This window comes from Diabrotica virgifera, chromosome 1, assembly GCF_917563875.1.
Source record: "Diabrotica virgifera virgifera chromosome 1, PGI_DIABVI_V3a".
In the NCBI taxonomy this organism is placed as follows: Eukaryota; Metazoa; Arthropoda; class Insecta; order Coleoptera; family Chrysomelidae; genus Diabrotica; species Diabrotica virgifera.
The window spans coordinates 288,821,385-288,833,471 of record NC_065443.1 but is presented as its reverse complement, the minus strand read 5'-3'; the positions used below and the strand labels follow the sequence as shown (position 1 = coordinate 288,833,471).

Genomic DNA, 12,087 nt, shown 5'->3' with positions numbered 1-12,087 from the left:
TTTATAAGTGAGAGTGAACATTTTTTGCTTTTGTAGACTTGCATAATATTTTTATTTGAGTATAATTTCTCGATCAATAGATATTTGATAAGGAGAAGGAAAAATATGATTATTTTATTTTTCTTCTATTCTGATTTGGGATCAATATCACATCAAAAATATCATACTTCTACTGAACATTCAGCTTAAACGAGTATTATTAGAGATACAACAATTGAAAGACGAGAAAAAAGAAATTTAAGAATAAGGAGACATACTGATGGTTAGATTAAGCCCAAGAAAAGATAAAAGAAAAACTATGGTAAAAGAATGGTAAATAATAGGTCTGTTCTTCAAAAATAGAACACATACAAATATACACGATGAGTTTGACGGGTACACGTATGTAACAATAAAAAGAAAAATTATTTAATACTACGACGGTTAAACTGCAAAACCTCGTAAGTCAGTTTTATGTAACTTTAGAGGAGTGACGAAAAACATTTTGGCTTCTTTATGTAATATTTAATTTATTAGTTTTGTGTGTGTAGGGTCCTTTTTAGGTAACGGTTCCATTACCATTAAGTAAAATTCAGTAATATTGTTTTTTTTTGTCAAAGAGCGACTTACGAGTTTTTGTTACTTAAAATCTTAAACTATCATTAAACTTGCGAGGTTTTGTCTCATAAAAATGCAACTTACGAGGTTTTGTAACTTAAAATCTTACTTATGAGGTTTTTGTAGATGTCGCTAGTACCATTAAATTTAAATATTGACTTACAAGCTTTCGTAGTTTAAAAGATATGTAAAAGTATAAACCAACAAAGTATAAAAGTAATAATGGACCAAAAATCGACTTACGAGGTTTTGCAGTTTACCCGTCGACTAGTCATATTATTCATTTAAGGGAGTGGTATGAATGCAGTTCAATACAGTTGTTCAGAGCTGCAGCCAACATTAAGATTGCTGTGATGGTAGCCAACCTCCGATAGGAGACGGTACTGCAAGAAGAAAGAATATTGTTCAATTTGGCATCCAGAGATGGAAGACCCCGGAAAAGATAGATAGACGACGTAGGGGAAGATCCTAAAACCATGAACACCAGGGAGTGGCGAAGTAAAGTATCCGACAGGCAGAATGGAAGAACATTGTTAAACAGGCCAAGACCCACAAAGGTTTAAAGCGCCATTAGATAACGAAGAAGAAGAAGATTCATTTTGGCTTCAGACATAATTGATAATTTAATTACTATAATAATTAAAGAGTTCTGTACGGTACAATAATAAAACCTTTTAAAAAACATTACTTACATGGTATGAGGCAATATTTTTACTTCCTTTGACCTTCATTAGTGTGTCCAATAAATATTTACTTATCATTATTTTCTACATAACGAGAGAAAGACACACACCTAATAAGTAAACGAGTGAAAAGTTGGTGATAATTTTCGATTTGCATTTAAAAAAATCCTGGTGATTCAACAACGTATAAACGAAAAAACGTGTATAGTAATCCAAAAATGTCAATTACATCTAATGATATGACTAACAATACTGATGACTATTTCACTAGACTGTTTTTAACTGATAAAACGGCATAGCAACGCTTCGTTTCCTTTTGACAAAACTCCTCAACGACGTGAAATCTCAGCGAAAAAATTATGACAGATAATAAATAAAGATAAATAAATAAATAAAGAAATAAAGATTATATTTCGTTGATATGGTGCATTAATTGTCTCGTGAAATAGTCTTGTCGAATATCATTCGAGAGAAAATTATTTCCGGCAAAATTTTCTCCTGGTTTCATTCAAGTTCGTTGCCTTTTGGTAATTTTCGCTTATGAAATTTTGACAAAATCACTCGAGTGACGTCTCGTGATTTAAGTCAAAATTTAATTCGCGAAAATTGCCAGGCAACAAACTTTCATACCAGTCGAAAATATTGCCGGCAAAATTTTCTCTCTTGTGATATTATATACGATAAAACCATCAAAATCAGAACACGCATTATAATACATTTGATAATAAACAGCAATAAACCATTTGAAAATTTCACATATTTGTATTTTTTGCTGAGCCCCCCTAACTTTGATTACCGCTAGTACCCGTCTTGGCATACTTTGAATGAAGTTAAATTTTTTTTGCTTCAATTTGTCATTGTGGTTTCAACTTTCAACGATATAAGTATTAGTTCTTGAATTAAAAAAATTTCGTTAGTGGCCTTTTCATCGGAAATTTCTCGTTTCAAAAGCTCCCAAATATTTTTCATCTGATTAAGGTCAGAAGTTGAACAAAATATTAAAAAAATATAAATATGTAATATTTTCAAATATTTTATTGCTGTTAATGAATATCTAACATTAACATTGCATAACAAAATTAAATTTAAAAATCATATTTTAAACAAAACGTACGTATAGACCAGTAAGGATCTGTTTTTAGGTGGATGTGAGAGGTGGCATTCAGATTTTTGCGGATAAAGTTAGGTGATAACTTCGTTAATAATAATTGATTTATGCTCTTTCTCAAATATGCCCGGAACATTAATAAAAAAAATAAAATATTTAAAAATTTCAAAAAATTTCGTTTTTTTTTTTTAATTTTTGCTTATAACTTTAAAACGATTCATTTTGGAACAAAGTCGTATAGGAATAAAACAAAGATAATTAAATTTTCTATCAGACACGATTGGTTAAAAATGTCTTAATTTATCACCTTTGCTACAAAATAGCAATAAATATAAAATAAGGGGGCAAAACAAGCATGTCCTTATTCAATGATTTTCCATCACTTAGGTTACACTTGGAACCTTCCTAATTCGCTTAGAAAATTTTTGTAATGTTCTAAAACCGTACACCAAATTTCATTAAAATTGACTTACATTGCTTACTATTAATTGCAATCTAAACTTTTTTTTTTAAATTTAAAATTTTTTAAAATCTTGCACAACAAAAACTAGAACATACAAAGATTTGTCAATTTTTTTACATATAAAGAAGCACTCCACCTATCTAATGCACTTTACAGAATTGAAATCGGATTATTTAAGCAGCCTCAGCAATGTTTTAAAATTATAAACAATTTTTTGGCTTATAAACAAATTAGTGCTGTGGCCAGGAGGGGGTGCTACGGGCTCCTTTATTTAGATGGACTTACCCAAGATTTTTAGGTATTTTTTGAACCGTAGAACACGATTCTTTTGGGTAACAGTTGATCCGGATGTCGATAAGATTGTTATAAACAAAGAACTTGAGGAATTACATAACATCGATTTTTCGCAAAATAAAACATTTTTTTGTATTTCTTGGGTAATTCTAAGCAAAAAATGTTCTTACAAGTTTTTTCATAGGATGCATAGTTTTCGAGATAAACGCAGTGGAACTTTCAAAAAATCGAAAAGTTGCAATTTTTGAACGCGAATAACTTTTGATTAAAAAATAAAATAGCAATTCTGCTGACAGCATTTGAAAGTTTAAGTCAAATTATACCGGTTTTAATTATTTGCATTGCTAAAACTTAATTTTTTTATTATTAAACAAAGCTATATGTATAGGTAGAGCACCTCTTTGTAAAAAATTAGCCAACAATTAGGTCGATTTTAATGAAATTTGGTACACGGTTTAAGTATGTTACAAATAATTTCCTAAGCGAATTACTAAGGTTCTAAGTGCCACCAAAGTGGTTAAAAACAGGCGTATTTTGCCCCCTTATTTTGCATTTATTGCTATATTGCAGAAAAGGTAATAATTTAACACATTTTTGACTAGTGGTATATCATACAAAATTCAATTATCTTTATTTTATTTCTGCACGACTTTGTTCCAAAACGAATCGTTTTAAAGTTATAAGCAAAGAGAGCAGAAAAAAATCGACGTTTGTCGAAATTTTTAAATATTTTAATTTTTTTATTAATGTTCCTGGCAAATTTGAGAAGGAGCATAAGTCAATTATTATTACTGAAGGTGTCACCTAACTTTATCTGCAAAAATCCGAATGTCACCTGTCACATCCAAAAATAGCCAATATGTATGACCATATATGGTGAGGTACTATACGTATATTAAGAATGACGTGTGCTTTCTTTGCAGTCTTTCAAATGAGTTCAATACTTTGAATTTTGCTACTACCATAATAAATTATACAAATTGAAATTATAATATGATGACCTTATTTTTATAACAAATAAATTAGGAAAATTCCGTGAGGGTTGTCGTGTACCATCACACTGCGAGGTATGGCAACTGAAAAAAGAACACTGGTAATACTGAGAGCTACCGAAATGGGTTTTGGAGAAGAGCAGCAGGAAGACCTAGAAGAGAAAGGATTACCAACGATAGCATTAGATCGCAAATAATGAGAATCAAACGAACAATCACGGATGACTTATCAACAAAACTTATCTGTTTCGGACATATACAAAGAATGGATGAATAACTAAGCAACTAAACAACAGCAACCAAATGCTAAAATGGCAATCAGAAGGAAGGAAATCAGAAGGTCTGCGCGAGATTGACAAAATTTAAAACAGGCTTAGTTTATGTTTTGCTTTTCTTCTTACAAACAGGCAGTGTTTTTTATTATTTTATTACACAAACCATGCGGAATTAATCTAATATTTGCAAAATGTTGATTAATTGAAGAACAATTTAAATATAAAATTCAAAATTGTTGATATTTCTGTGCAGTCAGACAAAAAGACGGATACCAATTGGACCATGGTTTTTGATGCATTAAACAATGTAAGTTGATGTATTCCAAAGTATCCCATATATAACACCGTTATCTTAGCAATTCACCAAGATCCAGTAGAATCTTCCAACATCCTACAAAATGATTTGCAAAGCTAGAAAACTGGATCAAGATCAAGAAATGAAAAATTAAAATAAATAAGGCTAAATCCATCCACGTCGACTTTACTACAAGAAAAGATCAGTGTCCAGCGCTATACATAAATAACAAAATTATTACTAAAAATAAATAATAAAATTACTTTATTCAATTTTAATAATAGGTATTTAAATTTTAAAAATATGTACAGACAACACAGTATGAAGCTTTGCACTAGTCTACAGTAGCACCTACCAAGCGCGGCTCCTCCTTAGGGTCAATTGGTCAATGACCCCCCTAAAATAATCTCATAAAAATACCAATTTTATTAAAAATATCTTTTATCTAAAACTTCACTCTGAAATATAAAATTCTCTCTCAGCAGTCTGCATTGGCAAAACAAATATAATAGATATAATAACGTCGCGCCTCGCGCTATACACAAGCCCGTGGCTGGGCCGTATTTTAAATTGTCTATATACAGTTCTTATGGCTTATGGACAAATGCATGTAAAATAGAAAAGAGACGGCAGATAGCAATTTCGTGGGCGAGAGTGGGAGTGACCTTTCCGTCGTATACCTCTAGTAGAGTCGACGGCCTCACGTTTAGTTAGTTACCGTCTGCTGACCGCACTTCACGGCAGGTCTATATCGATCGCGGCGTATTTGCGTAATTTATTTTGTTTTGTTGGATTTTTTTGTGATTGTAACAAAAACAAGATGAGTGTTGTTGACGAAATAATTGCCTTAAAATCTGCTGGAACACTAAATTATGAACGGCGGCTTGAGAAAAAAGAAAGTGGTCGACCAAAACCAAACATGAATTTAAAACAAACAACAAAGGATAGGGGTAAGGACATTCAAAGATATTTTAAAGAATCAATGTACAATTTGTGTGATTGGATTTGTGGCTGCAGTGTGAGAAATGCATTTTTTTGCTATCCGTGTTTACTGTTTTCGAATGACGCTGTATGGGCGAAAAATGGAGTAACTGACATTAAGCATTTAAAAGTGAAAATTACAAAACATGCCTCTTCAACTACTCATATAAATTCATCAATGAGTTACGCAAGTTTAGGACGTGTTAACATAAGACAGCAACTTGATAGTGTATATCGTAAATCTGTGCATGACTTTAATGAATTGGTATCTAAAAATAGGTATATTTTAAACAAACTAATCGACTGTGTAAAATTTTGTGGAGTTTTCGAAATTGCATTGCGCGGTCATGACGAAAGTGACAGCTCCAATAATCGTGGAATTTTTCTGGGCCTTATCGATTTTGTTTCTGAACTGGATTTAATGTTTAAAGAACACATTGAAAAAAGTACAGTATTTAAAGGAACATCGAAAACAATTCAGAACGATATTTTAGAATCAATGTTAGCCATTGTGCATACTCATATCATGAAGGAGATTGGCCAGACAAATTTTGTGGCCATTCAAGTAGATGAGACCACAGACAGCTCCAATAAAACGCAGATGATTATCATATTGCGATATGTATTAACTGGTATTGTACATGAAAGATTTTGGAAATTTGTTAACCCCCTAGGTACTACAGCACAACATTTAACTAATGTAATATTGGAAGAACTTCAATTATTAAAAATTAATGAAGCACCTGAAAAATTGATTGCCCAAAGTTACGATGGTGCATCAGTCATGAGCGGTAAACTGGGAGGAGTACAAACAAAAATTAAAGAAATATACCCAAATGCACACTTCATTCACTGCTATGCCCATCAATTTAATCTTATCCTCCAAAAAGCGGCGAGTCAACACAAACCGATAAAAATATTTTTTGCAAATTTACACGGATTTTCGTCCTTTTTCGGCCGATCTCCAAAACGTACGATGGTTCTGGATAGAGTGGTTAAAGTAAGGCTACCTAAAGCTGCGCCTACTCGATGGGCTTTCAATACAAAATGTGTTGAAATTGTATACACTTATAAAGATGATTTAAAATCTTGCTTAGAGGAAATTATTGATGAGGAGCAAGATGGTAACAATATAAATCAAGCAACTGGTTTAAAAAGACATTTGGAAGATGAGCATTTTTTATTTTGGTTAAATTTTTTCCATAAAATAATGCCCCATGTTGATATATTGTTTAAACAATTGCAAATGCGAGACATTGATGTTATATCTGTCAAAAATTGTATCCTGTCTTTTAACAACAATATCCAAATAATTAGAAATACTATTTTGGAATCAGAAGTACCAAGCACATCAACAGCAAAAAAAAGAAAAACTACTGCAGAGGATCCAAAGCGACGAACTGCACTTGAAATTTGTGATATTATTATATCTGAAATAAATCACAGGTTTAGTTTCAATGATCATCTCATGATTTCACAGTTATTCTACATAGAGAAATTTGAAGCATACACTACCAACTTTCCGCAAAATATTTTAAAAATGGTGACGGCTAATTATCCCACAGTGAATATTTCCAAACTAAAATCGGAACTTGAAGTCTTATATTGTCGTGAGGATTTTCGCAATAGTGCTGGTGCAGTAGCCATACTTCAGCTTTTTATTAACATGAATTTGTCTGAAACATTTTCTGAAGCAGTGAAGTTATTAAATATTTTGTGCACACTCCCTATGACAACCGTGGAAAGTGAGAGATGTTTTTCTACTTTAAAAAGAGTAAAAACATTCCTGCGTAATACGATGGGACAACCTAGACTTAGTGCCTTGTCTATGCTGAGCATCGAGAAAACGCTTGTCAAGAGCATTCCAAATTTCAATGAGAAGGTCATAGACTATTTTGCAGAACTAAAGGATAGAAGAATTGACTTAAAATATAAAAATATTTAAAGTAAGTTTCGTTTTAATAAATTTACAATTTATTATACTATAAATATTCCTATCTATATATCAGTCAATAACCTGTTCATACCATTTTTCCTATATTTTTTAAAAGATTTACTCTAAAAAAAGACAAATTTAATTTTCGGAAAACTAGGGTAAATAGTATTGAGTTTTATCTAAGTCTGTATTTTTTATCTAAAATATAAATGCTAAAAGATCTTTTAAATACTTTAAAAAATCAACAGTTTGAAGTTTTCAAACCAAAATGACCCCCCTGAAGATTGACCCACGAGCCGCCGCTGGCACCTACTTACTGTACTGCCGTTCTCAAATAAAACGCGGTATGTGCAGTCAACACAGTGTTTTTACAAGTAAGGATAGTTACCAAAAAAGAAAAATAAATAGCTTATAATTGTTTATTATATACGCAAAATACCTACATGTCATAAATGTTCAAAATACGAGGTCGCAACACGACTCTAGATAAAACGCGGTAAATGCGCTGTGCTCAATTAAAACGCGGCAAGTACATGATACTCGCTAGCACATACCGCTTTTTAGTTGAGTGCTCTGTAGACTTGTAGATACCGCATTTTAATTAAGCAACTATTGAAAATTAGCACATACGGTATATTGCAATTTATTTATTTTGGCAGTAAATAAAATAAAACGGCTTTCAGACATTGCAAAAGCATAAATAAGGTCACATGGAAACCACATATAGCAAAAACTCGATTTTCAATTTTGTTGCAGAAACCGCGTTATAATTGAGGACGGCAATGTAGGTAAGTACCACTTTTTTTCTTATTTTTTTTTATAAAGTCTGAATTATGCGAATTTTTATTCCATATTTTAGTTATTTTGGTATATTATTCCAATATTACAACAAACAGATATGCTGCAGAAATTGCGGATGAGTCCTACACAAAATGGTCGTATATATAGCTAGTCTGTGCCGGTATGCCGTTTTCCCTTTCATCGCTAATAACTACTTATAAGCAAAATACCGCCATTCTTCTTCCCATCATCGACAGATAAATCAAGACTCTACAAGTTAAGCCAAAATGTTAGTTATCGTTATATAACCAACTGTCACGCTCGTTGTTCTGTTAAAAAATCCTTCAGAGCAATTAGTCTCACTGGTTCGACTTTCATTCATGGGCACTAAAAACCATTAGAACCGTGTGATTCGTCGGTTGTGAACGGTACCTGAATCAGAAAGAATTCTCCCACAGCATCTTCGAATCGTTCTTCGTGGACCGGATCAAGAATTTTACGATTCCAAAAATTGGTCGAGGAATGCGTGGGAAATTTCACGTACTTGGACGTTACTGTTTTGGTGCAATTACATCAATTTTGAGTCATTACAGATCATAAAAGGTACTTCTTGTAGCACCATATTTGGTACCACAGAGGTAGTGACAATTGCTAGAAGTAAGACTTGTTTTAACTACAACAACTAAGTATAAGAAGAAAAATGTTGAGGTGTCGGCTTAGATCTTTCGTATACTTTATTGATTATGAAAAGAATTCAATAACACTTCATTTCAACTCATCATGGGAGTCGACATTTACCGAACTGTGGTATATTTTTGAATAGGGAATATAGTAAATGAATATATACATAAAATACCATTGGGTAACTTATTTCTGAAGATATTACGTTCAGCATTCATTCTTCTCAAAATGGTAATGTTGGTAAAAGCAAAACACTGTTATTCAAGGCTCCCTAAAGCAGTGTTTTTCAATCTTAAATCTTATTGAGTTTGCAACCCCTTTATAGGTTGAAATATTCTAGCGACCCCTGGTGTCATAGAAAGCCAAAGAAATAATTTATTTAAAAACTACATACGTTAGGTAATAATTTTTTCCTATTTTGGTACATTTATCTATTATTCACGCGGGCCAAAAATTAAAGAATAGCCAACATTTTGCTTTGCAATTTGACGAATCTACAGGTGTTCCCGACTGTGCACAGTTTGCAGTATTTGTGCGCTTTGAAGCAGATGACAATATCGTGGAAAAAATCTTATTTTGCAAAGCACTTCCTGCAAACACTACTGGCCAGTGTTTGCACGATATGTTTTTAGAAAGCACTTGCAACTACAATATTGATTGGGAAAAATATATCGCTATTTGTAGCGATGGCGTTAAAGGTATGAGTAGCAAAAATAGCGGATTCATTGCAAAATAAAATCGATAATGCCAAACATATCCTGGACACACGTTTTCTTCATTGACAGGCTCTAAGGTCTTCTGATATAAAAACGTGCTCAAGGAGGTATTAATAAAAATTGTAAATTCTATCAAAGGTAAAGCTTTGCAAACCCGGCTATTCAGAATCGTCCGAATGGACTCGCTGTATCAAAATCTCCTTTATCACACAGAGGTCAGTTGGCTATCAAAAAGAAAGGTGTTGACAAGAGTTCTGGAACTTAGAGCTGAATTGTTAATGTTCTTACAAGATGCAAAATCTAAATATGCTTACGGTTTTTCTGACCCTATTAGCTCTTGAAATTAGCATTTTGACAGATATTTTTAGCCACCTTAACAATTTGAACAAGAACCTTCAAGGAAGAGAAAATAATATTTTAACAGCTGAAGATAAAGTAAAAGCATTTCACGCAAAACTTCGTTTGTGGTCAACCTCTCTGCAAAACAAGATGTTTGAGTGTTAATTTTCCTTGTGTTGAGAAGATTGATGAAGATAATGCAACAGACCAAAGTTTTGCAGTATCGGCTCACATTCCTTTCATTATACAGAGCTTGCATAATGTACAAGAGCAACTTTTGACATACTTTCCAGAGTTGCACCTGACAATAGGCGTAGATGGATTCTAAACCCTTTGTTGGGCACATCAATAGATCTGACTGATCTCAACAAAAAAATTAAAGAATGTGTTCTAGATTTAGCTGCTGATGGCATGCTTAAAATGGAATTTTATTCGCAGTGTCAACATATTTTGGATAAAAATAAAACACCAATATCCAGAGCTGGCAAGGGAAGCTCTTAAATTATTAGTGCAATTCGCCACTTCATACTTGTGTGAACGGACATTTTCTTCAATGGTAGACATTAAAACTAAAAATAGAAATAGACTACAATTAGAAAATGATTTGATTAGTAGCCTTTCAAAAATAGTACCACAATTTGATAAACTTTTGAAAAACAAACAAGCACATCCTTCCCACTAAAGATGTTTTTTAAGAACCTCAACTTTTTCTTTCAGTCGACGACCCCCCGAGTAAGTCTTCGCGCCCCCTCTGGGGGTCGCGACCCACAGATTGAAAAACATTGCCCTAGAGAATTCCCTCGCACAAAAAATAATTGTAACGGCTTAGAGCTTAGATTATTCGTCACGAGTTTGCTAAAAGAAAACACGTAGTGTCTATAATAATTTAGAGTTTTTTAGTTAACGGACACCGCACACATCTTATGGAAAATATAATGTCACTCAAATTCAATAAAATTTATATGAATAGATTCGTTTCAAATTAACGGTCAATTCTTATCATTGCGCCAACTCTGAATTTTTAATAATAAGAGCAGAAATTGATTTAAATAAATCTGAAATCAAATGGGTACGTGCTTAAGTTAGAGAGAGAAAAAGTATTTTAAAATACCCAAATTATCGGTACTCCATAAATCAGCGGATTAGTTTCACTAATCCGCTTAGGCCCAGCGGGGTTTAAGCTGTTTTGAATAGCACTCAGAGCAATAGTGATTGTAACTGACACTTTTATGAACTCCAAAAATGTGATTTCGATAAACTTTAATTGCAATTTGCACCGTAATTAATCATAATTAAGAGTTGGCGCAGTGATAAGAATTTACCGTTAATTTAAAACGAATCGATTCGTATAAATTTTATTGAATTTGTGTGACATTATATTTTCCATAAGATGTGTGCGGTGTTTTTTCAGTGGAGAAATGGATCCAAACTGTTTTTTTATTTTAAGTTGGTGACAGTAAAAAAGAGCATAATATGTACTTTGAACTGTACTTATACACTTAGATCATCTACTAAAGCACAAATTTCTAATAAATGCACTCGACAACGTGGAAGCTTCAACCCCCGTAGAACAAGTGGATATTGTAAATCTTCCACCTGATTCAGCCAATCAAGGTACTGCAAGCGACGAGAATCCTATTGACGATGAGGTTTTAGATACTCTTGATTCTTGATATACCAGACCAAGTATTGAAGTAGAAATGCATGCTTTATGAGTCTTCCTACGAGAATAAGGGAGAAAATATGTTCAACGTAAATGGAAAAAGAGTGAGAAGGTTGGAATTCAAGCTCAAACTTCCACACCACCAAATGTAGACGATGTGACGGTGAACACTTGGGAAAATCAATTGGGAAAATGGGAGTTCGCCATTTTTTCATTAGATTTCACACATAAAATAATTCAATTATTCGCCAGAATACTAAACTCTACGCTCAGAAGGATAAAAA

General features: G+C 32.7%; 1 protein-coding gene across 1 annotated transcript in view; it reads right to left on the bottom strand.

Annotated features, from left to right (window-relative positions):
* LOC114333335 (tiggy-winkle hedgehog protein) overlaps positions 1-12,087 on the bottom strand; it is a 351,824-nt gene that overhangs the window by 113,631 nt on the left and 226,106 nt on the right. The window lies entirely within an intron of this gene.